The sequence below is a fragment of the Gymnoscopelus braueri genome, assembly GCF_963280865.1.
Source record: "Gymnoscopelus braueri genome assembly, chromosome: 6".
Classification (NCBI taxonomy): domain Eukaryota; kingdom Metazoa; phylum Chordata; class Actinopteri; order Myctophiformes; family Myctophidae; genus Gymnoscopelus; species Gymnoscopelus braueri.
This window is the reverse complement of record NC_137607.1, coordinates 8,291,358-8,313,857: the sequence shown is the minus strand read 5'-3', so window position 1 is coordinate 8,313,857 and position 22,500 is coordinate 8,291,358. Positions and strand designations below refer to the sequence as shown.

General features: G+C 40.9%; 1 protein-coding gene across 1 annotated transcript in view; it reads left to right on the top strand.

Annotated features, from left to right (window-relative positions):
• Positions 1-299: 299 nt before the first annotated feature.
• rab3ab (RAB3A, member RAS oncogene family, b) overlaps positions 300-22,500 on the top strand; it is a gene marked incomplete at its 3' end in the record, with an annotated part of 40,969 nt that continues 18,768 nt past the window's right edge. The window contains exon 1 of the mRNA XM_080430840.1: positions 300-360. The remainder of the gene's footprint in view (positions 361-22,500) is intronic.

The window sequence follows — 22,500 nt, the reverse complement described above, 5'->3', positions numbered from 1 at the left end:
AAAAACTCAGTTGAACCATTTTTAACCCTATATCGGCTATTTGAAAATAGCTCACAACGCACAGTTTGATGCCAATACTTTTGCACTTTTACTCAAGTCAATTTTGAATTCCGGACTTTTGCTTGTAACAGAGTATTTCTACATTGCAGTATTGATACTTTTACTTAGGTACAAAATTAGAGTATTTTTTGTCTTCAACAATGCCTTAATTGTGAAATCACCCACCGGAAGTACAGTTGTTCACAGTGCCTGACTTGACAGACAGTGCTGTGTTTCTGCAGGTGCCTGCTGTGTGTTGTGTGAGTGTGAGAGTGTGTGTGTGTTTCTGCTGCAATAGGAGACTCATAGAAACCATCAAAGGTGAGATATTATTATTATTATCATTATTTTTCTGTACAGAGACACTGATTATGTTCAGATTGTCTTTATTTTCCAGGGAAGAGTATAAAAGCAGAATAATAGAATAATGGACTATTATAGTCAAGGAGGAATGAATGCCTGCGATCATGGTTTGGAGAAAAATAGGGTTGAAATGAAAATGCTGTTGGATCAAACCTGCAGTTTATCCACCTAGATCATCTATAGACGGACACTATAGGGTACTTGGTGCATTATTTCCCCTCCTCTATAGCCTACACCACACATTTTTGGGTTAATGTTCGACCCCCAAACAATTGGGTTTATGTGATCCTTTGGATTGTATGATGAGGATGATTATGATGATGATGATGAGATGAGATATTCTTTATTAATCCCCGAAGATGATGATTATATGATGTCTGATGATGATGATGATGAGGATGATGATGATGTCTGATGATGATGATGATGATGATGATGATGATGATTGTATGATGGTGACTGGTGATGGTGATAAAGGTTAATTGTAAGGAGAGTCAGACATGGCAGACAGACAGGACTGTTCAAGGAGAGCTTACAGCCTTTATACAAAACCCACCCAAAAGGCTTCATTTATTTGATTGTATCCGGATGGCTGTCGCTTTCCGAACAGAGATCATGTCTATGTAAGCTAATATAACGTTGAACGTCAAGTGATCGTATATCCTACACTATACGCGCGTCCGTTAGGATATACGATCGCGCTGGAGAGAGCGACGCTGTAAACTAAGTATATCTGACTGACTGCCATATGTTCTGATATAGGCTATATGCGACTGTATGAGGATAAAACTGCTCCTTTTCAATGTAATAGGCGGTGTGTGTGTGTGTGTGTGTGTGTGTGTGTGTGTGTGTGTGTGTGTGTGTGCTTAGGTGTGTGTGTGTGTGTGTGTGTGTGTGTGTGTGTGTGTGTGTGTGTGTGTGTGTGTGTGTGTGTGTGTGTGTGTGCGCTTAGGTGTGTATGTGTGTGTGTGTGTGTGTGTGTGTGTGTGTGTGTGTGTGTGTGTGTGTGTGTGTGTGTGTGTGTGTGTGTGTGTGTGTGTGTGAGAGTGTGTGTGTGTGAGTGAGTGAGAGAGAGAGAGAGAGAGAGAGAGAGAGAGAGAGAGAGAGAGAGAGAGAGAGAGAGAGAGAGAGAGAGAGAGAGAGGGGGAGAGAGAGAGAGAGAGAGAGAGAGAGAGAGAGAGAGAGAGAGAGAGAGAGAGAGAGTGAGAGAGAGAGAGAGAGGGGGAGAGAGAGAGAGAGAGAGAGAGAGAGAGATAGAGAGAGAGAGAGAGAGAGAGAGAAGGGTGGGGGGTGGTCGTGCTGTGTGTGCATGCGTGCGTTTGAGTGTGTGATATTGTGAGTGAGTGTGTGTGTGTGTGTGTGTGTGTGTGTGTGTGTGTGTGTGTGTGTGTGTGTGTGTGTGTGTGTGTGTGTGTGTGTGTGTGTGTGTATGCGCACGCGCGCATGTGTGTGTGTGCGTGTGTATGTGTGCATGTGTGCATGTGTGCATATGTATGCGCACGCGTGCGTGCGTGCGTGTGTCACTCATTGGCACTCAGCCACATTCACAAGCCATAGTATAATTCCTCATTTGATGCAGACGTCTATGGCAGCCATTGATGTGGGTGTTTATTACACTTTAGTACAATGTGTACAACATAGTATTAGACAGCAGCCTGGTATGACTATAGCCTATTACATTCATAACACATTAGTAGGATATAAAGTATGACTGTGGCCTATTACATGTATAACACATTGATAGCATATGACTAGCCTGCATGTAACACATAAGTGAACAGTGAACTAAAGCACACAGACACTAAGCACAAAGCGAACCATGTCAGATCAGGATGTTTGAATGTTTGTAAACAAACTGTATGTCCAGGTAGAATGTCGTCTATGGACGTTGTCACAATATAAAACAAAATGTCCAGAACATTAGCTATATACTGTATGTCTCTAGTATGTCTGTGGATATTTAAAACAACAATATATAATCAATAACAATATCATAAGTGTTTCTGTTCTTCCAGAAATAAGGTTAACTCTTTAAGACCTGAGAACGCATCTGTGGGTCATTTTTAGATTTCGTTGGGCTATTCAAAAATAGCAGATCTACAAGCTCATAGCGCGGCACCGAGTGCCGCGCTATGAGCTTGTAGATCTGCTATTTTTGAAAAATCGTGAAAAATGTTGTGCAAATCTTTTAATATATATATATTTAAAGCGAGCATTTCTAGCTAAAATGTTATTGCTTCTGGGGATTCTACAAATGTCTTCTAAATCAGTTTAAAACAGTTTTCCGAAACACTTATGTTGCTATAATATTAATGTCAGTGTCAAGGAGCCCCACAACGATATGTATTTGGCTGCGGACCCCCATCTCAAAAAAAAAAATCCAGGGACCCCCAGAAGCAAAGATTTGAGTAAAAAACAATTGCTTTATAGATATATATTCAAAGATTTGCAAAAAAAAAACACGATTTAAAAAAAAAATAGCAGATCTACAAGCTCATAGCGCGGCACTCGGTGCCGCGCTATGAGCTTGTATATCTGCTATTTTTGAATAGCCAAAAGTATAAAATATGGATAAAGTGGTTACACAGATGCGTCCCCCGGTCTTAAAGGGTTAATGAGTAATAATGCTCCAATGCCCCGCTGCTGGCGTTATCTACCTGGAAATACAGTTTTTGGTTGGGGGTGATGTCACGATTCTGTCTATTTCAATGTTTTTAATTGAACAGGCCTTTCGTTGGTTGTGCTAGTGTGTATATTCGCTATCAGTGGCTATATGTCTTCTCCGTCGGATGGAAACCTCATACCGTACTTCCAAAACTGTTACTTTTCAGGATTCAAATTCAAAAGCATCAAAAGTAGCAGATCTACAAGCTCGAAACGTGTCGCAAAGCGACGCGTTTCGAGCTTGTAGATCTGCTACTTTTGACGCTTTTGTGTGACGCTGTAGTATGATCAAGTAGGGCATTAATATACAAAAAACTTGGAGATAAGAGGATTTGCTATGTCAATGTGTATTATGTGTCATATTCGATGTGTCAGTGTGTCATATGAGTGTATATTCACTCCCAGGATGTGTATGTTGAACTCAGGTCTTATAATGTTGTCAGTCAGGTCCCTAGGCAATGTTCCAGGGGGTCTATAGCTCTGTTATCAAAAGAGACACGACAACGTGTCGCGTTCAGTTCACTACTGCATGTTACTTTCCATCTAAATCTGTGTGCATATAGCAACACCATCCTAAGTAGGGATGCGCCGATATGGAAGATCTGGGCCGATACTGATGCTTTTGTTGTCATTCCTCCTTTTGGGCCATAGTGAAATCAAATAACTCTTCATCATAAATAATAATAATAATGTTCAGAATCTGCTGCTTGGTATAGGTATGAAGATAACCAACACACCAACAGTGTAACATTGATGTTGTGTCATACGACAGATAAACATCGGCCACTGTCATCTCTAAATGTCAACTTATTTGCCGATATCCCGATGGCAGTCAACGTCGTCCAACACCGATGTATGGCCGACATATCGGTACGTTTAAGCGTTAGAAGAACGCTGAGGTCTGAATTAGCCCTTAAAGGGCTCCATCCGGCGCCCAGATGCTGCTCTGTTGTCTCCCTGACGTCTTTAGAGAGCAGAGGAGAGGCTATATTTAGCCTGTGTTCTGCATCCATCCTCTTCCTAGAAACGACGGCACGTGATTGGATGAAAGGGGGGGGAGAAATGCCATCTCAGGCGAACGGAGGAACAGGACAATTTGAACAGCAGGAGCCAAGGGACCCTGTGGGGCTTTTATGGTCGTCAGGGGATAGGGTTTTATTTTTTTCCTTCTTCCTTTCCTTAGATTTTGTAAAGACTATTGATTTTTTTCAACGCATTGTTGCTGTCAGGCAGAAACCTCGCGTCTCCATATTTCAACGTTTTATGTTTTGTCATGTGTGATGTCTTTGTAAATGAATGCCCTACTTCGTCGTACTGCAAACGGTTTCGTACACACAAGGTTTCCACCCGACAGTGACGATATGTGACGATATGTGACACACATCTTTTCGAATGTGTCCTGTTCCAGATTGTACGTATATGCTTACATAACAGTAAGGTGCAGGCAGGGGAAGTCAAAGGCCTATAAGGTCTTATGGCTTCATGCACATCAACTTAGACCTTATGCTTCGTTGACCGGGGTCCCCCAGGGCTCAATACTAGGCCTGATGCTTTTCCCCCCTCTTTACACCAAATCAGTCTTCCTTCTCCTCCTCCATCCCAGCATTACTGACGTTATCTTCTATCACATTATTGCATAATTCCACACTCTCTGTTCCATTGCATTTGCTGTCACCTACATTGGCTATGTGGCACAAACGTTAACGCAAAGCACTGCCAATCAGTTAAGCCAACGTGTCGGGTTGGCCAATCAGGGACTTATACTGGCTAAGCGGCACAAGTGTGATGTGATGCTCCGCCAATCCGTGAAGCCGACAGTTTGGGTTGGCCAATCAGACACAACTAGAGTATCTGTCAGTTTCAGTCTCATATACATTTGGAAGCTGATGCATACTAATCTCCCGAACACGCTGAGAATGTGTGCCGTCGGTTCAACAGGACACACCTCGGCGTCACATGAGACACACACGCCAAGTCTGAGACCGTTTGGTCGGCCGCTTTCCGAGTTGGTGACAGAGTGACACACAGAGAAACTCGTTGAATTATATCCATTAAAATGACTTCCAGTGGTTCTCTCTCTTTCCCCAGATGACAAGTGACAATTTAAAGACCATTACTGCATCAAAAGTAATCAACAAACTATACTATAAAAGCTGGTCAAACATTTGCCAAATTATCAAATAATATACGAAAGAGGCAAAATGTTTTAAAATAGCCGATCTACAAGCGCGTTTTTATTTATCTGTGGAACAGAGTCAAACTAAATGTTACGCCGCAACACCTACAATTCCAAGTGCTTATCAGGGTGGGGTCCCCAATTCAAATATGATTATTTTGGGGGGGTCCCCAATTCAAAAATGATTATTTTGGGGTGTCCCCAGTTAAAAAATGATTATTTTGGGGGGTCCCCAGTTCAAATATGATTATTTAGGGGGTCCCCAGTTCAAATATCATTATGTTGGGGGGGTCACAGCCCGAAAATGTTGAGAACCTCTGTCCTCTGGTCTTATTTGTCATTGTACATTGCTATTATAGGTCCAGTCTCTTTGAAACACAGCAGATTTCCTGGATCTGAATGGGTTTACTGCATTTACCATGTAAACTAATACTTATATTGACTTCAATTGACCTTGTACCGTCAAAGCATGTCCCACTGTAACTATAGAGACATTAGTGCTCTGTGTTTTTAAATAGTATTTAAAGGCATCGTATGTAACTTTCATTCTGGTTATGCATTACTTTATTGCAGTGGTTATCAAAGTGCGGTCCGGGGACCTCCAGAGGTCCTTGAGGAGGTTCCAAGGGGTACTCAGCTAAATGACTGGGAAGGAAATAATGGACCCTTACATGTCTGTACCTCTGGGAGTGTAAAATCTGACCCCGGGTCCATTTGGTCCCATTTGCATACTCTCAGAGTTATGGGGGTCCGTGGTCTCATGCATACCAAACTGGGGGGTCCTTGGAATGAATAAAAAAAATACGTTTGAGAACCCTTATTGATCTGAACACAAATACCAAACACAGCTAGAGTTTCTGTCAGTTTCAGTCTCAAATACTGTAGATTTCCACTTTCAAAGTGAAATGTTATAATGCAGCTGAAATCATCAATCGTCAAAAATCTAAATAAACAATTGTTTTGTAGCTATTGTTTTAGAGTTGTTACATTGTCTCCGTAGAGCAGATTGAGTTGAGGTAGCATAGTGATTCTCAACTCATTTTTTTTATTTCAGGACCTCCACTTTGATATGTATTAGGCCCCTGTTTGAGACGATTTGTATCTAAATCCTCAGTGTTAATTTAACTCAGTGTGTGAGGGGGTACTCAGCTAAATGATTGATAGTTAGGAACCAAATGGACTCGTAAGGGTCCATTTGGTTCCTATAACTATCAATCATTTAGCTGAGTACCCCCTGGAACGGTGAGAACCACTGAGTTAGCATGCATGTCGTCATGCTAGCTGTCATGAACCTGGCTAGAGGCCAAGAAGGTGTTGAGGTCAGCTCATCCTGGATTGAGTTAGCATGTCATCATGCTACAGTAGCTGTCTTAACCTATTTTTTAGATTTCTTCGGCTATTCAAAAATAGAAGATCTACAAGCTCATAGTGCGGCCGCGCGACGAGATCTGCTAGTTTAGAAAAATCGTGAAAATTTGTGCAAATCTTTGAATGTATATATATATTTTAAAGCAAACATTTGTAACTCAAATCTTTGCTTCTGAGGATTCTACAAATGTCTTCTAAATCCTAACAGGTTTTTGAAAAACGTATTGTTTCTATATCAGTGGTTCTCAAACTTTTTCATGTCAAGGACCACCCAAAATGATATGTATTTGGCCACGTACTCAAAATATGTAGTTCCAGGGACCCCCAGAAGCAAAGATTTGAGTTAAAAATGTTCGCTTTAAAAATATATATGTTCAAAGATTTGCACACATTATCCACGATTTTTCAAAAAATAGCAGATCTACAAGCTCATAGTGCTGCACTCGGTGCAGCGCTAGGAGCTTGTAGATCTGCTATTTTTGAATGGCCAAAGAAATCTAAAATGACACAGATGCGTTCCCGGTCTTAATGGATGAATTGAGTCCACAAAAAGCTTTGAGCTGCCAGCACCTTTTCTGGCAGATACGTTTCTATGGTAAAGACGCGCTGGAGCGCTCCTCTTCCCAGTGCGAAGCACTACGATTCAACGCTCTCTGACATCGAGCATTTTTGGGGCGGAGCGCCCTGGGCACTTCAAGCAGAACATAGTTCAACTTCACTGTCATGTTTGATCCTCTTCACTGTGTCTGACACCCCGGTCATTTACGACACGATGTTTACCGTTCAGCTAGGCTATTTTGTGCTAATAACGCAGATGACTCATTGCGGACATCAATAAACGATACGTGCGAGTGTAAAGCCCAGGATTCGAACCGGGTCTCCCTCGCTTTCCTGTGTGGGAAGCATGGACTGTAAAAAGAATGGACAGCGTTACGCCCATAGACTCCACAGACCGTAAATGAAGCCTATTTTTCAGCAATTTCAAACCCGCCGTCTTTCTATATCGCGTCATATCCTATGCAACTGGAAATTAATGCTATTGATTGGGTAGCTTGTCAATCAAGAGCGGGGGCGGGGAATGAATGCTAATGGTTGCGTAGCTTGTCAAACAAATCATCCCGCCCCTCCTAGAGCGTACCCTACGACATGACATCCAAAGCGCTCCTCCGCTCATAAAGCGCTTTCTGTTTCTGTTTCTTCATAGCCATAGGCCAGCGAAGGCGTTTGTTTGGGGTCAGCTCATCCTGTGTTGAGTTAGCATGTCGTCACGCTAGCCGGCATGATGAACCTTGGCTAAAGGCCAGCGGAGGTGTTGATGTCAGCTCATCCGCTGTTGAGTTAGCATGTCATCATGCGAGCTGTCATGATCCTGGCTCAAGGCCCAGCGAAGGTGTTCGAGGTCAGCTCATCCTGTGAGCTAATCTGTGGGATCAGCCGTGATCCAGAGAGCCTGGATCAGCCTTTATAGAGCCAGCAGGAGGCCGGCCAACAGCCGATCCGTGGTGAACAAAGTACTTGAGTCAAAGTATAGATGCTCCTGGTCAAATATGTCATGCATGTGAAAGTTGTTCTGTCATAATGTACTTGCTTTTAAAAGAATACAGCCCCAGTAATCAAAAGCACATATTCTTCATATTAAAAATAGGCCTACTTACGTTCTCAGAAGTAGGCTACAAATCACATCGTTCTCTTTTCAATATCAATGCATTGCTGTATTGACATTTAGACATTTTCCCTGAAACATTAAAAGATTTTCCAGATATGTAAAAAAAGAAGAAAAATAAAATCTATGATAGTGAAAATAGCAAGCTCACAATGTATTGCAGCTTGTACAGTAGATATGCTATTCTCACTATATTTGAAATGGGGATTAAGTGGTGCATTCATTATGTACTTTTCCCCCTTCCTCTTATCTTTGAAAGGCAGTGGACTGAAAGTCATACGGAAAGTAGCCTATCCCAAAAAAATAAAGTAAAAAATCTGAAGTATAGCACTATCCCATTGGTTCTCAAAGTGGGGTCCAGGGACAAGTGGGGTAACAAGCTAAATTTGTTATTATAGCATAACAATTATTTTAACCACTTTAACCATGCATATTTTTTACTTTGGCTATTCAAAAATAGCAGATCTACAAGCTCATAGCGCGTCACTTCGAGCCGCACTATGAGCTTGTAGATCTCCTATTTTTTTTTAAATCGTGAAATTCATTGCAAATTTATCTAATCTAAATATTTGTCATAATGTAAAGTTTCCTTGAACCCAGGTGCAAACACGGAGACAGACAGGATGAAGTTGCAGTTATAGAATATAGATTTATCCAGATTTATTCAGATAGAGAGAACTAGAAATAGGGGGAGAAAGGTAGAGTGAGTGTGACAGTCGTGACAATATTTTTAAAACAAAATTTTTTTTTACTCAAATCTTTGCTTCTGGAGGTCCCTGGCAGTTGGCACAAAATATCCCTGAGATGGGGATCTCTGCAGCCAAATACGTATCATTTTGGGGGTCCTTGACATGAAGTAGTCTGAGAACCACTCTACTACTATCCACCACTGGAAGCTGGCCAACGGTGATCAGAGCTATAGCTGGGCTGAGTGTCTGCAGCAGCACTTCAGCTGGATGGATCAATGGAGCTCTGCTCGTAAGACGTCAATCTGCTTACACTGAACCCTGCTGACGTCACAGTGCTGCCACCACTCCCCCTCGCTGGCTCACTGTGATTGGCTGAAGCACTGGTGCTCAAAGTGGGGTCCGGGGACCCCCAGGGGTCTTTGGAGGGGGGGGTACCAGTGGGTCCCCTGAAAAATGTGTTAAAGGCATAGTTCACCCCCAAAATGACTTTTCCCCCCATCATTTAGTCACCCCATGGAGACTTGAATTCATGGATAAAAACAAAAAAATATCCATGAATTCAAGTCTCCATGGGGTGACTAATCAATACGATTTTTTTTTTGGGTGAACTATCCCTTTAATATTTCATTAAAAAAAACGGTTTAATCACTTTAAGCCTATTTTATACTTTGGCACTTTGGCTTGAACATTTTTAAAGAAATTTCGAGTAATCTTGAAAAGGTTTAGACACAAAACGTATGGGGGTCCCTGCCACAACATCTTTTTCAAATGGGGGTCCGTGGCCAAATACATAATCAATTGGGGGTCCCTGACATCAGAATGTTTAAGAACCACTCGGTGTGCTGAAGAGTGGGACAGCAGTGATGATGAAGGATGGGGGGCTTTAGTAAAGGTTGGAGATGTGGGTGTGAGAATCAAGGAGGAGAAACAATAATGCTCTCCTCATCCTTCTAAAACACTGCTTCTCAAACATTTTTCATGGGTTGTAGAATTCCGTACACAAGTGAAGAGCAGAGCGGCTCGTCCGAGCTGATGGTCTCACTATTTTGTTCCGGAGACTCATAAGAGAATGTTTTTTCCTTGTTTCTTGTTACTTGTAGATTAGGTTTAGCACAGCATCGTGTAACTGTCTATACAGTCGGTGGAGAGCGTGAACCCTATGATGTTGAATAGTCATTCTGATACATTCTATCATTGGATTCACGTCTAGCTGGTGAAATCCAGCTAGTGAGTTACTGTTTGGTTTCTGTATGAAACTGAAGCCAGATGTTGATGAAATATCGAATCATGTGGCTCCAGCTGTGGATGTTGGAGTTCAGCCTGTCATCTGTGACATCAGTCATCCATACGTCACATACTGTATCTCATATGATACGATTTGGGAAAGCTATCAGCTCCATCACAGCCCGATCGAGAGCCATTATGAAATTCAAGTTAGATATTTCCAAAAGTGTGAGAAAAAAAAACACACACAGGACAAATGCAGACACACACACTCTGATATAGCGACCCTCTTATAGACATCTAGCGTCCTGTAGAGCCACACCCTACAAGGGGGTCACATGACAAGTATAGGCCTAGCGTTTAAAAAGGCATCTGTAAATACTCGATATACCAGTATATACACACACAGCACTACAGTAAGATGTACATACATTTTTGGTTCCTTGTTTTTAAATGTTTTATGCCATGACCACATTTCCCACTCCAGCTGGGGCGCAGCCATGGGTGGGCCTGGGTGGGCCGTGGCCCACTCACATAGAGAGCTGGCCCACCCAATCGATTTAGCAAAAAAAAACATTTTTGGGAATTTTATTTTTTTTATTTTTTTATAATTAATATTTTGATAAAAAAAATCTGTAAAATCAGGCAAAAATAAAAATGTAATAACATAACCCTAACCCAACCCTAACCCTAACAAAAAAACGCCCCAGAACGCCCAATAACCGCAAATTCGAGTGCCCAGCCGCTCCTGCCTAGGCCCAGCCTATACTAACGTTCTGGCTGCGCCACTGCACTCCAGCATAATAAAATGTAACATTTTTGATGTATTGCAGATTCTTCTTGTTTAGTGATTAGTCATCATGTGTTGTGTAACAACATCATCTCTGTTGGGGGGAAACCAACGCTGTTACTTTTCACCATTCAAATAAAAAAAAAGGAAAAGTAGCAAATCTACAAGCTCAAAACGAGCTTGTAGATCTGCTACTTTTGATGCTTTTGTGGGACGCTGTAGTGTGATCAAGTAGGGCTTTAATTGACGAAAAAAACACAAAAAGTTATTGTTATATAGAATATGGAGATAAGAGGTTTCTGCCCGACAGTAACGATATGTTTTTATCATTTGTATGATGGCTGACTCATGGCCTTGTGCAAACAGCACATTTCAACACAGCAGCAAACTCACTGCATCCTGGAGGACATAAGCTTAAAGCGAACATTTTTAACTCCCAATGTTTGCTTCTGGGGGGGTCCCTGGAACAAAATATTTTGAGATGGCAGGGTCTGCGGCCAAATACATATAATTTCGGGGGTCCTTGACAATTGTGTTAAAGTTTGAGAACCACTGATATAGAAACATACAGTTTTTAGAAAACTTTTGGGATTTAGAAGACATTTGTAAAAATCGGCCTCAGGTCTTAATGGGTTAATCGAAACGTGTTAATTACTGTTCAGCTATAGGCTCTAGAGTCTGTCTCTTTTTTTCCTTCTTTTTTTGGGTGCTTTTTACCCCTTTTTTCACCCCAATTCAGACTTTATCCCAGTTGATTCCTATACCACACACATTTCTGTGTTGTCTCTGCTGTCGTATCCCACTGACTACTGACTACTGCCAGTGAGGAGTCCCCACCGGGAGGACGTGGAACCTTCGTCCTACTCCTCCCGCCCAACACTCCCCGCTGACAGGATTACATGCAGTGGACAAATATCACCCTCCCCCGCCCCCCTGCCCAGCTTTCCTCCCCCGAACAAGCAGGGACAGTCGTGTTCGCATTAGATGCTCCACAAAGAAAGCCGGATACACCGCGGTCGGATTCGAACCCACAACCTCCGTGGTAATTCGGCAGACACTTTCTGCACCACCCGAGCACCTCGCTCTATCTCTTGAATTAATGAATTACTGTTCAGCTAGGCTCTAGACTAGAGTCTGAAGGCTGCTCTATGTCATTAAAGGGATAGTTCACCCCAAAATGACTTTTTTTCCCCTATCAATTAGCCACCCCATGGAGACATGAATTCATGGACATTTGTTTGTTTTTGTCGCACTCCTAAGCCAATAGTTTGATGACGGGCAGCGGTTCCGGTAGGAGACACGAAGAGTCTCCTTTGTGTCTCCTACCGGAACCGCCGCCTATACCGGGCCGCTGGTCATCATATCAAATCATTGGCTTAGGAATGCGACAAAAACATATCCACGAATTCAAGTCTCCATGGGGTGACTGAGATAAAAATAAAATCACACCCTGTGTGAAGTGGGCAGTGTCTTGCTAGCTAATCACAATACTGAATGGAGTCAACCAATCATGTACAAAAAATAAATACATTTATTGAAACACTCTTTATGATGGACGGAACCATAACTTGAAAAAAACAAATTTATGTTTTTTTCAAGTTATGGATTCTTATATAGGGCTATGCACATGTGTCATGTGACACTGGCCAATCACAGTCCTGAATAGACTGTGATTGGCCAATCACAGCGCAGGATAATTGTACAAATTTCCTGGGCCCAGATCACAGCGCAAGATATTTGTACATTTTTCCAAATCTCACTTATAGGGGCGGTTTCACCGCCCAAAAACAACAACTGTATGAATAAAAAAAAGCAACAGAAGATATTCAGAATGTACAGTATAAAGTTGCACCTTGCCTGGACCCTGGGTTATTGCGATAGGATGCTGCCTCCACAAAAAAACAAACCACACAGCGTTTAGAATATACTGAATATAAATGGACGAATAATTTACCGAGCTGACATACAGAATATATACATCCATGCAGCAGAGGGTTAAGTTATAGAAGCCAAGTACAGTATAGTACAGTACATATAGTGCAAATAGTGTAGCAGTCAGCATTATGTGGTGAGCTGTTCCATACACAGTCTGCTGTCTTGTCATTTTAATGCACTTTATATGAACTCATATACTCATATACTCATATACTCATATACTCATATACTCATATACTCAACTCATCGTTGTTGGGGTTCCGGGGGGGTCCCCAACAAAAGTAGTTAATGTAGCTAGCGTCACATTCATTTTAACAACTTTATTTCAATGTTGGCTATTCAAAAATTGCAGATCTCTAAACATTTTCAAGATTTTTCAAAAATAGCAGATGTACAAGCTCGCAGCGCGGCACGAAGTGACGCGCTGTGAGCTTGTAGATCTGCTATTTTTGAAAAATCTTGAAAATGTTTGGAAAATGCTGAATCATTTTACTTTTTTTTAAATACAATCATCTTCTCTTCTCTTCTCCATCTTCTCTTCTGGAAGTCCCTGGCAACAAAACATTTTCAGATGGGGGTCCGCGGCCAAATTCGTATTCATTTTGGGGTCCTTGTTTCCAATGGAAACAAGCCAATGGCTTTCTTGGGTTTTTTAATTCCTATTAGCTGACCTTGTATTGAACTGCACTTTCATGTGCTTTTTTCCCTGCAAACTTCTAATCAAGTATTCAAACAATCAATCAAAAGCAGCAAAATGCAGCAGTGTCTGAGGGCCTTAACTTTAAGCAGCATTATATCACTTTTTATTTATTTAATAAAATGTAATTTAGTCCAATCTGTATGGTATATTGTTAATACCATATAACTTATACAATTGGGGTGGTTGTATTTTGTCTGCCTGCTCTTCTATTGAGAAATGTAGATCATGTCAAAGGTCATATAGACACAGGATCTGACACGAATTTTGACCCGATGATCAAGATTCAATGTATCCCCTGAGCAAGCAGGCAGGCTCTATTAGCTCAATGGTTAACATTTCAGCACTTGCGCAGGAAAACGGGTTCAAATCCGGGGTAGAGGTGGAACGCTGTAGTGCAGCTTTAACATTTTAGTTCTTTGGTTTCGAGCCACATGGATTAAGGAAGTGCCCAGTGACTAACTGCACTGATGTTTAAAACATGTTTTTTTTAATAGTTAACAAAACATCTACTGATGCACAAACTAGGACACATCATCAGTGTTGTTTCCTGGAGTCACTGGGTGTTTCGGGTCTTGCAACAGACACCCTCCTCCAGGCGACCCAACCGAGGCTGATCAGACCCCGGCCTGTGTCCAAGTGGCATGCTACTGCCTCCACTGTCTCCTGGGGGCTTATAGGGTGGTAGGGCTGGTGAGATGTTAGCAGCAGGTGTTGGCGACACTAGGAGGCTCTAGGCACTGTGGGTTGCCTCCGGGCCTTCTTATGACCAGAAGTGACTTCTGTGCGTTCACTGCGTTGTTGGCCAGCTAACATCTCATTCTCCCTTGATGGATTTTTAAACCCCTTGATTCTCGCAGGTTTTACAGCAGTCTGTAGCTTACTTCTTCCTCACAGAAGAAGTGGTCTGGGCTGCCAACCCCGGGTTGCCGTCTCTCCGGCCGTCCTCTGTCTCTCTTTTTTGTAACAAACTATGGTACACGAGACGACTATAGTCCAAAATTAGGGAAACACACAAAAAACATCCATATTTTACTCTTAAGACAATACATTTGTCATAATATGACATGATTAAGTTACAAAATGAGCAGGCTTTATTCACAACATGTGAACAGAACAGAATGTGGACAGGAATGCTGTTGCAACAAATCAGAGAATGGAAAATATAATCAGAACGCCCTTTTTTTTCTCCTTTCCCAAGATGCATGGCACATTGCTGGCTTATTATTTACCTCCATAAAAGCAAATGACTCCTCCCATGTTTGTTGAAATGTCCTTTTAAATCCTGAATGTTTATGATTGGCCTTTGTCGTGATTTAATGATTTGTCCTCAATGCACGGAGAACAATCACGTTTTTACTGGTAGTAATAATAATGGACAATAAAGGGCCTCAAAGAAACGAAGCATGGCCTCGTGTTGAGTACCGTGGCGCTAACTGTTTCATGTCTCTGACGGGTGGAAACCTCATACGTCCAAAACTGTTACTTTTCGGGATTAAAATTCAAAACAGCAAAAGTAGCGGATCTACAAGCTCTGATAGTACGATCGAAGAGAAGACGCTGCAGTACGATCAAGTAGGGCGTTAATTTACGATAAAATAAAAAAAAATAGAATATGGAAATAAGAGGTTTCTGCCCGGAATTGTACTTGAGTAAAAGCACAAAAGCATTGGCATCAAAATGTACTTAAAGTACCAAAAGTAAAAGTACTCATTATGCAGAATGTCCCATTTCAAGTTTTCAAATGTATGAATATCTTTTAAAAATAGCAGATCTACAAGGTCACAATGCGTCGCATCGCGACGCATTGTGAGCTTGTAGATCGGCTATTTTCAAATGGCCGAAATGTATGCGGAGCTGAAGTGGTTAATGTAGGTTTTGTAATAATAATCAAAATCTACAAAGTAACTAGTAACTAAAGTCTTCAAATAAACGCAATGGAGTAAAAGTACAATATTTGGATCCGAGATGTAGTGGAGTAGAAGTAAAAGTATTGGAAATTGGAAATACTCAAGTAAATGTACTTAGTTACTTTCCAGCACTGCCGATAACAACGATATGATGATGATGTTGCTACTGGCTAAACGTTGGTGGCACCAGGAAATGCCAGTCATGCTGCTTGCGTAAGAGACATTAACGGCGTGTTGAGAAACAGTAGGCTAGGCCACACTGTGTAAGCTGGGACTCCTCCATTATTTAAGGAGCAGCGCTGTGCGCTCTGCTTCGTGTGTAAACCGATAGCACACGGTGTGGTGGAAAGCAACTAGTTACTTCCACTCAAGTACTGTACTTATAAGTGCAATTTGGAGGTACTTTTACTTTACTTGAGTATTTTCACTTTTCAATACCACTACATCTCAGAGGCAATTATTGTACTTTTCTTTTACTTTGTAGATTTAGAATATTAGAACAAAACATACATAAACCTATTAAGCCTATTATACTTCATCTATTCAAAAATAGCAGATCTATGCTCTCACAATACGCTATTTTTTTGAAAGATTTGAACAAATCCTTTGAAACTTTTTAAGAACACCTGTGAAATGGGACATTCTGTATACTAGACCATACCCGTCGGGGGATATGAGCACCAGAAGTGCGTAATGGTCCACTTGTTTCATGGATGGTCCGCTTGTTCCACGGATGTGGCAACACCGGCGCTTGTTGCACGCACATGATTTGGCAACCCGGGAGCCAGCAAACACAAAAACGCTAATAAACGCTAATGAAAAACGGGCTTCGGTGTTCCGTGCACATGGTAATGGTCATTGGCTGTGTGCAAATGCAGAGCAATTGCTCAAGCCACTGAGGAGAACCGGGCAGAAGAGACTTTGGGGACAATCAAACAGACAGCTAGAGCTTTGTAGAATTATAGGATGATGAGTACTTTTACTTTTGGTACTTTAAAGGCATAGTATGTAACTTTGCCCTGTGTTTACATAACAAAACACTAAATAATTTCCCTCTGTACCAGCAGTCATCAGCCTCTGGAGTAGTGTGGTGGTGTTTACCTTCAGAAACCCATTGCCCTCTCACTGTATTTGGTGTTTTCACTGTTTGTTTTTGACGGAGACCAAAAACATCCCCGTCAACCAAAATAAACAGTGAAAACACCCAAATACAGCAACTGTAGGGTGTGTGTCTGCAGGTAAACACCACCACACTATACTACTACTACTCCAGTGGCTGAAAACTGCTGGTATAGAGATAAATTTTGAGTGAACAAAATGTTTTTTTTTTTAAATGTACTGTTTGGTTATATAAACACAAGTTACATATTACGCCTCAAGTATTTTGATGGCAATAGAGTACAGAAGTCCCGACGTCACTCGTTCATCCCCTGTAGTCCATGAGCCAGACAAGATTTCATTATCGAAAGAGTGGGCAAAACCATACCTATATTAAATTGTTCATAGGGTCAATACGAGTAAATAAATATATGATAACTTCTCCACTGGCGCAGCTTTTTCATGGTTATCACGCATTTTGTTATTTTCCCCATACGTACATGACAGGTGAAAAAATGACAAAATTTAAAAAAGAGTTATCATAATGAAACTTCCTGAGTTGATTACTTACATGAAGACAATGATTTATCGTATTACAAGTTTTCTGAAATTGTATATTTAAATATTTAAATTGGGCATTAGGAAAGTATGCCCGAATTTGCATAACTTTCCAGAATCAACATTGGACAAAGCCAGATAGAGACATTCTTATTTAATTTTGTTAAGATGTTGGAGTCGAAGGTTTTTAACGAGGGATTATTCAATATCTGGCTCAATTGTTGGGCTCTGGCTCATGGACTAAATGCTTAATTTGCATATTTAAATATACAATTTCAGAAAACTTGTAATACGAGAAATCATTGTCTTCATGTAAGTAATCAACTGGGGAAGTTTCATTATGATAGCTATTTTTTAAATGTTGTAATTTTTTCACCTGTCATGTACGTATGGGGAAAATAACAAAATGTGTGATAACTATGAAAAAGCTGCTCCTGTGGAGAGGTTATCATATATTGATTTACTCGTATTGACCCTATGAACAATTTAATATAGGTTTGGTTTTGCCCACTCTTTCGATAATCATTGCTCAATTTTGGGGCTCTGGCTCATGGACTACTGGGTCGTAAAGTAATTTCTCTATGGAGAATAACATTGGGTCATCTTAGAATCGTCTCATATAAGAATTGTGGTCCAAAAATAAACAAACTCTCTCGGCGATATTGTCAGGGAGGAGGCTCTGTATCGTTTATGATAGTCAGTCACTCATATTTGTTTCTGGCGAAAATTTTACTAATTCGGCGGAAGTAACATTAGCGTTTTCTCACCGTCAGCTGATGCTTCATATCCATAAGAGTCAAACCGCCGGGATCATTTGTTTATTTTTGGAACACAGTTCTTATTTGACGCGATATTAAACACGTCTATGGGAATTCAGAATGGGGGGGAAAAAAAACGCGACCCAGGTAGGATGTGTACATGACGTCAGACTTCTGTGCTCTATACTATTGCCAATACAGAGCAATAACCTAAATTAAAACAATACTATTGTCTTGTTTTAACCCTTTCAACCAGGGAAAACATCTGTGTCGTTTTGTACTTTGGCTATTAAAAAATAGCAGACATACAAGATCATAGCGCGTCACTTCGTGCCGCGCTATGAGCTTGTAGATCTGCTATTTCTTTTTTTATCGTTCTGCAAATCTTTGAGTACATATGTTTAAAGCAAACATTTTTTACTTAATTCTTTGCTTCTGGGGGTCCCTGGAACAAAATATTTTGTGGTCAAATACATATAATTTTGGGGGTCCTTCACACGAAACCACTGATACGTTTTTCAGGAAACTGTTAGGATTTAGAAGACATTTGTAGAATATAGACAGACAGACAGACAGACAGACAGACAGACAGACAGACAGACAGACAGACAGACAGACAGACAGACAGACAGACAGACAGACAGACAGACAGACAGACAGACAGACAGACAGACAGACAGACAGACAGACAGACAGACAGACAGACAGACAGACAGACAGACAGACAGACAGACAGACAGACAGACAGACAGACAGACAGACAGACAGACAGACAGACAGACAGACAGACAGACAGATAGAGAGCTGGTTTTGTTTGTGTTCCTGTGATCCATGAGAGTTGTGCTGTTCCAGGCAGCTGAGTGCAGATACAGAGCTAAAAATAGAGTCTGCTTGCTGCAGAGTCCTTGAGTCCCACTGGACACACACACACACACACACGCTGGACCTGTTGGAACTGTGCTTCTCAATGTGAGGTCCGCGGACCCCCGAAGGGGTCTTTGGGGGGGATCCAGTGGGGTCACCTATAGCAAAACAGTTCAAACTCTTAAGCCCTACTTAAACAATTGCGGAAATAGCCGTCTCTATCTATTTGTCTCACAAGCTCTACAATGTGACTCTTGTATAGAAGATCACGATGCGTTGTTGGCGTGTAGCTGGAGATCTGTTATTTTTGTTATTTTTTTAAATAAGAAATAGTATTATCGTCACAATACGATATTATCGTCACAATATCAATAATGAGACATTTTGGTCAAAAATATTGTGATATTTGATTTTGTCCATAGCCCTTACTACTGGCTACTGTAGTAGACTGATTGATTGAATTGATTGAAAATCGTCGCTGTCGGGCAGAAAATCTAAATTTTCCTAATTAAAAAATAAATAAATCAGTGCATTTGAACACTCCATTGATTAGAATGACCAAGTCAGACGAAACCATATTAACGGTCAAAAACCTCCTAACTCCACTTGAGCTGTGTTTGGGTAAAGTGATGATAATATAAGGACACATTCAAGTATCTGACAGTAAAGTCACCATACCAACTTTGATGAGGCAGTATTGTGTTGTTCTAAAAAAACAAGTTTTTTTTCTGAAAAGTTTATATTCTGGACACATAGCTGGTTTCTGCCCCGACAGCAGAGATATATTGTTTGAAAACAGTATGGCAGCACTAGTAAAAAACTAAACCATGTGAAAATGATAACATAAAAAGCCCTGGGGGGCTTGTTATCATTGTGGTCCAGACTGGCAGAATGAAAGGGTTTATATCTAGAGTTTACGAGAGAAATAACTCCATTCAGCAGTGGGGAAAAAAAGGCATATAAAACTATGACCAAAAAAATGAACAGAAAAGACTAATCAACTAACAGGCTTGGTTGACTGCAGAGCAAACCCAGCAATGAATGGATTGAATTGGGCCGAGAGGGGACAGCAGCGGTGGTGTAAAGTAACTAAGTACATTTACTCAAGTGCTGTACAGAAGTGCAATTTTGAGGTACTTTTGCTTTACCGGAGTATTTTTCCAATTGTCTATACTTTTACTTCTACTCCACTACATCTCAGAGGCACATATTGTACTTTTACTCCACTGCAATTATTTGAAAACTTGAGTTACTAGTTACTTTGCAGATATCAATTATTACATTATAAAACATACATTAACCACTTTAACCCTATTTTATACCTAGGCTATTTGAAAATGGCAGATCTACAAGCTCACAACGCGTCGCATCGCGACGCGTTGTGAGCTTGTAGATCGGCTATTTTCAAATATTTTAGTGCTTTTACTTTTGGTACTTTAAGTACATTTTGATACCAATACTTTTGTACTTTTACTCAAGTAAAATTTTAATTCCAGACTTTTTACTTGTAACAGAGTACTTCTACATTGCAGTATTGATACTTTTACTTAAAATAAAACATTTGAGTACTCTGCTCCCTTTGGGACAGTTAAACGGGGACACAGGCACAGCGGTGACATAAACACACATACGAGGACAGCAGGGACAGGCGGGGGGGGGGGGGAGGGGGGCCGGGGGGGGTTGGGGGGATTGTAGAAGGTGGCCTCAGTCACTTTTCACATCTGTCCGTCTCTGTGGCATTGATGACGTATGGAGGCTCTGCATGGTGACATAATAACAGCAGGCTGGGCAGTTTAACTGAAAATATATCAAAACCATTTTTTTTTAACCAAACCGGAATATTCCAGTTTATTAACCCATTCAGTCCGGGAACGTATCTGTGTCATTTTAAGATTTGTTTGGCTAGAGAATGTGTGCAAATCTTTGAATATCTATATATTTTAAAGCGAACATTTGTAACTCAAAGCTTTGCTTCTGGGGGGTCCCTGGGACAAAACATTTTGAGATGGGGGGGTCCGTTGCCAAATACATATCTAAAAAAGTTTTCCAAATCCTAACAGTATGTTGCTATATCGTATATATATATAGTGGTGCTCCAACCTTTCCATGTAAAGGACCCCCCAAATGATAGTATTTGGCCACGGACCCCCATATCTGAATATGTTATTCCAGGGACCCCTAGAAGCACAGATCGAAAGAATAATAACAACACATATATATATATATTCAAAGATTTGCACAAATCTTCCATGATTTTCCAAAGAAAATAGCAGATCTACAAGCTCATGGTGCGGCACTCGGTGCCGCACCATGAGCTTGTATATCTGCTATTTTTGAATTGCCCAAAAAAATCTTAAAATGACACAGATGCGTTCCCGGTCTTAATGGATTAAGATGATGAGGCTTTTTCTTGAGTTGCACAGAGTGTGTCTATTCATGGTGGTGTACAGGGACAGTCATTTTCTGGCTCCAACCTTGACCTGTACTTATTCTTCAGGTATGTCAGTGTGGGGAAAAAAAGAGAAAAAATAACCTCACAGAGATAATGTATTGTAAAGGGGTTTTTTTTCTTCTTCTTTTTTTTATACTTCATTGCTGAGAATCTTGACAGAGTGTGAGGATAAGTTGTAGTAGTTGTTAAAATAGAAGAAAGAAAGAAAGAAAGAAAGAAAGAAAGAAAGAGAGAAAGAAAGAAAGAAAGAAAGAAAGATGTGCGCAGCAAGTAATTTCACTGACGTTTTTGGTAACCAACTAAACGACTAGTCTAAATTAAATGAACCCTCAGAAAACAGCCAAAACTGAGAACATTTCTATCCAAACAGGCCAGAGAGTATATAAAAACATTTGGAAATGCTTGCTGTAAATAGTCAAATTACTAAATCTTATTTTAAATGCTGCAGAAAAGTATGGTATTTTGTGATTGATTGATAGATTGATTTAATATTGTATTAGGCAAAAAAAAGACCATGCATTATGCTCATGGTTATCTTACAGATAAAAATCTGTTGTAAACTCAGCAAAAAGGGTTTCATTCAAACATTTAGGAAATCAATGTATTTCTCAGGTGAAATCCAAACCTTCTCTTTTTGGCTTGTACTGGCTTGACCATTAAGGTCAAGATGGCCTCCAACCCTAGAGCTTGGTTCTGCTTGACGTTTCTTCTCGTTAAAGGGGAGTTTTTCCTTGCCACCGTCACCAAATAATTGCTCAGGGGGGGAAACGTCGTGTCTCTGGCACTGGCTCTATTATGTAAGATGTCTCGAGACTCGACACATCCTAGACTCTTGTCCCTCCTGGCTCCCAAACTGTGGAATAAACTCCCCATCGCAGTCAGAACTGCAGACTCACTCACTCCCACATTTCCGCCATAATCTGAAGACTCACCACTTCAGATATCCACCTCGTGGAGAACCACCACCTCGTTGAGAACCACTAGCACAGTGGTTCTCAACCTTTTTAGGCCGCGACCCCCCAAAATAATCATATTTGAGATGGGGACCCCCCACCCTGACAAATACTTGGAATTGTAGGCATAACATTTAGTTTGACTCGGGTCCTCAGACAAATATTGTGAAAATAGCAGATCTACAAGCTCACAACGCCTCGCAAGGCGAGGCGTTGTGAGCTTGTAGATCTGCTATTTTCAAAACGCTTTCTTATATTATTTACAATTTGGCCAATGTTTGACCAGTTTTTACAGTAGC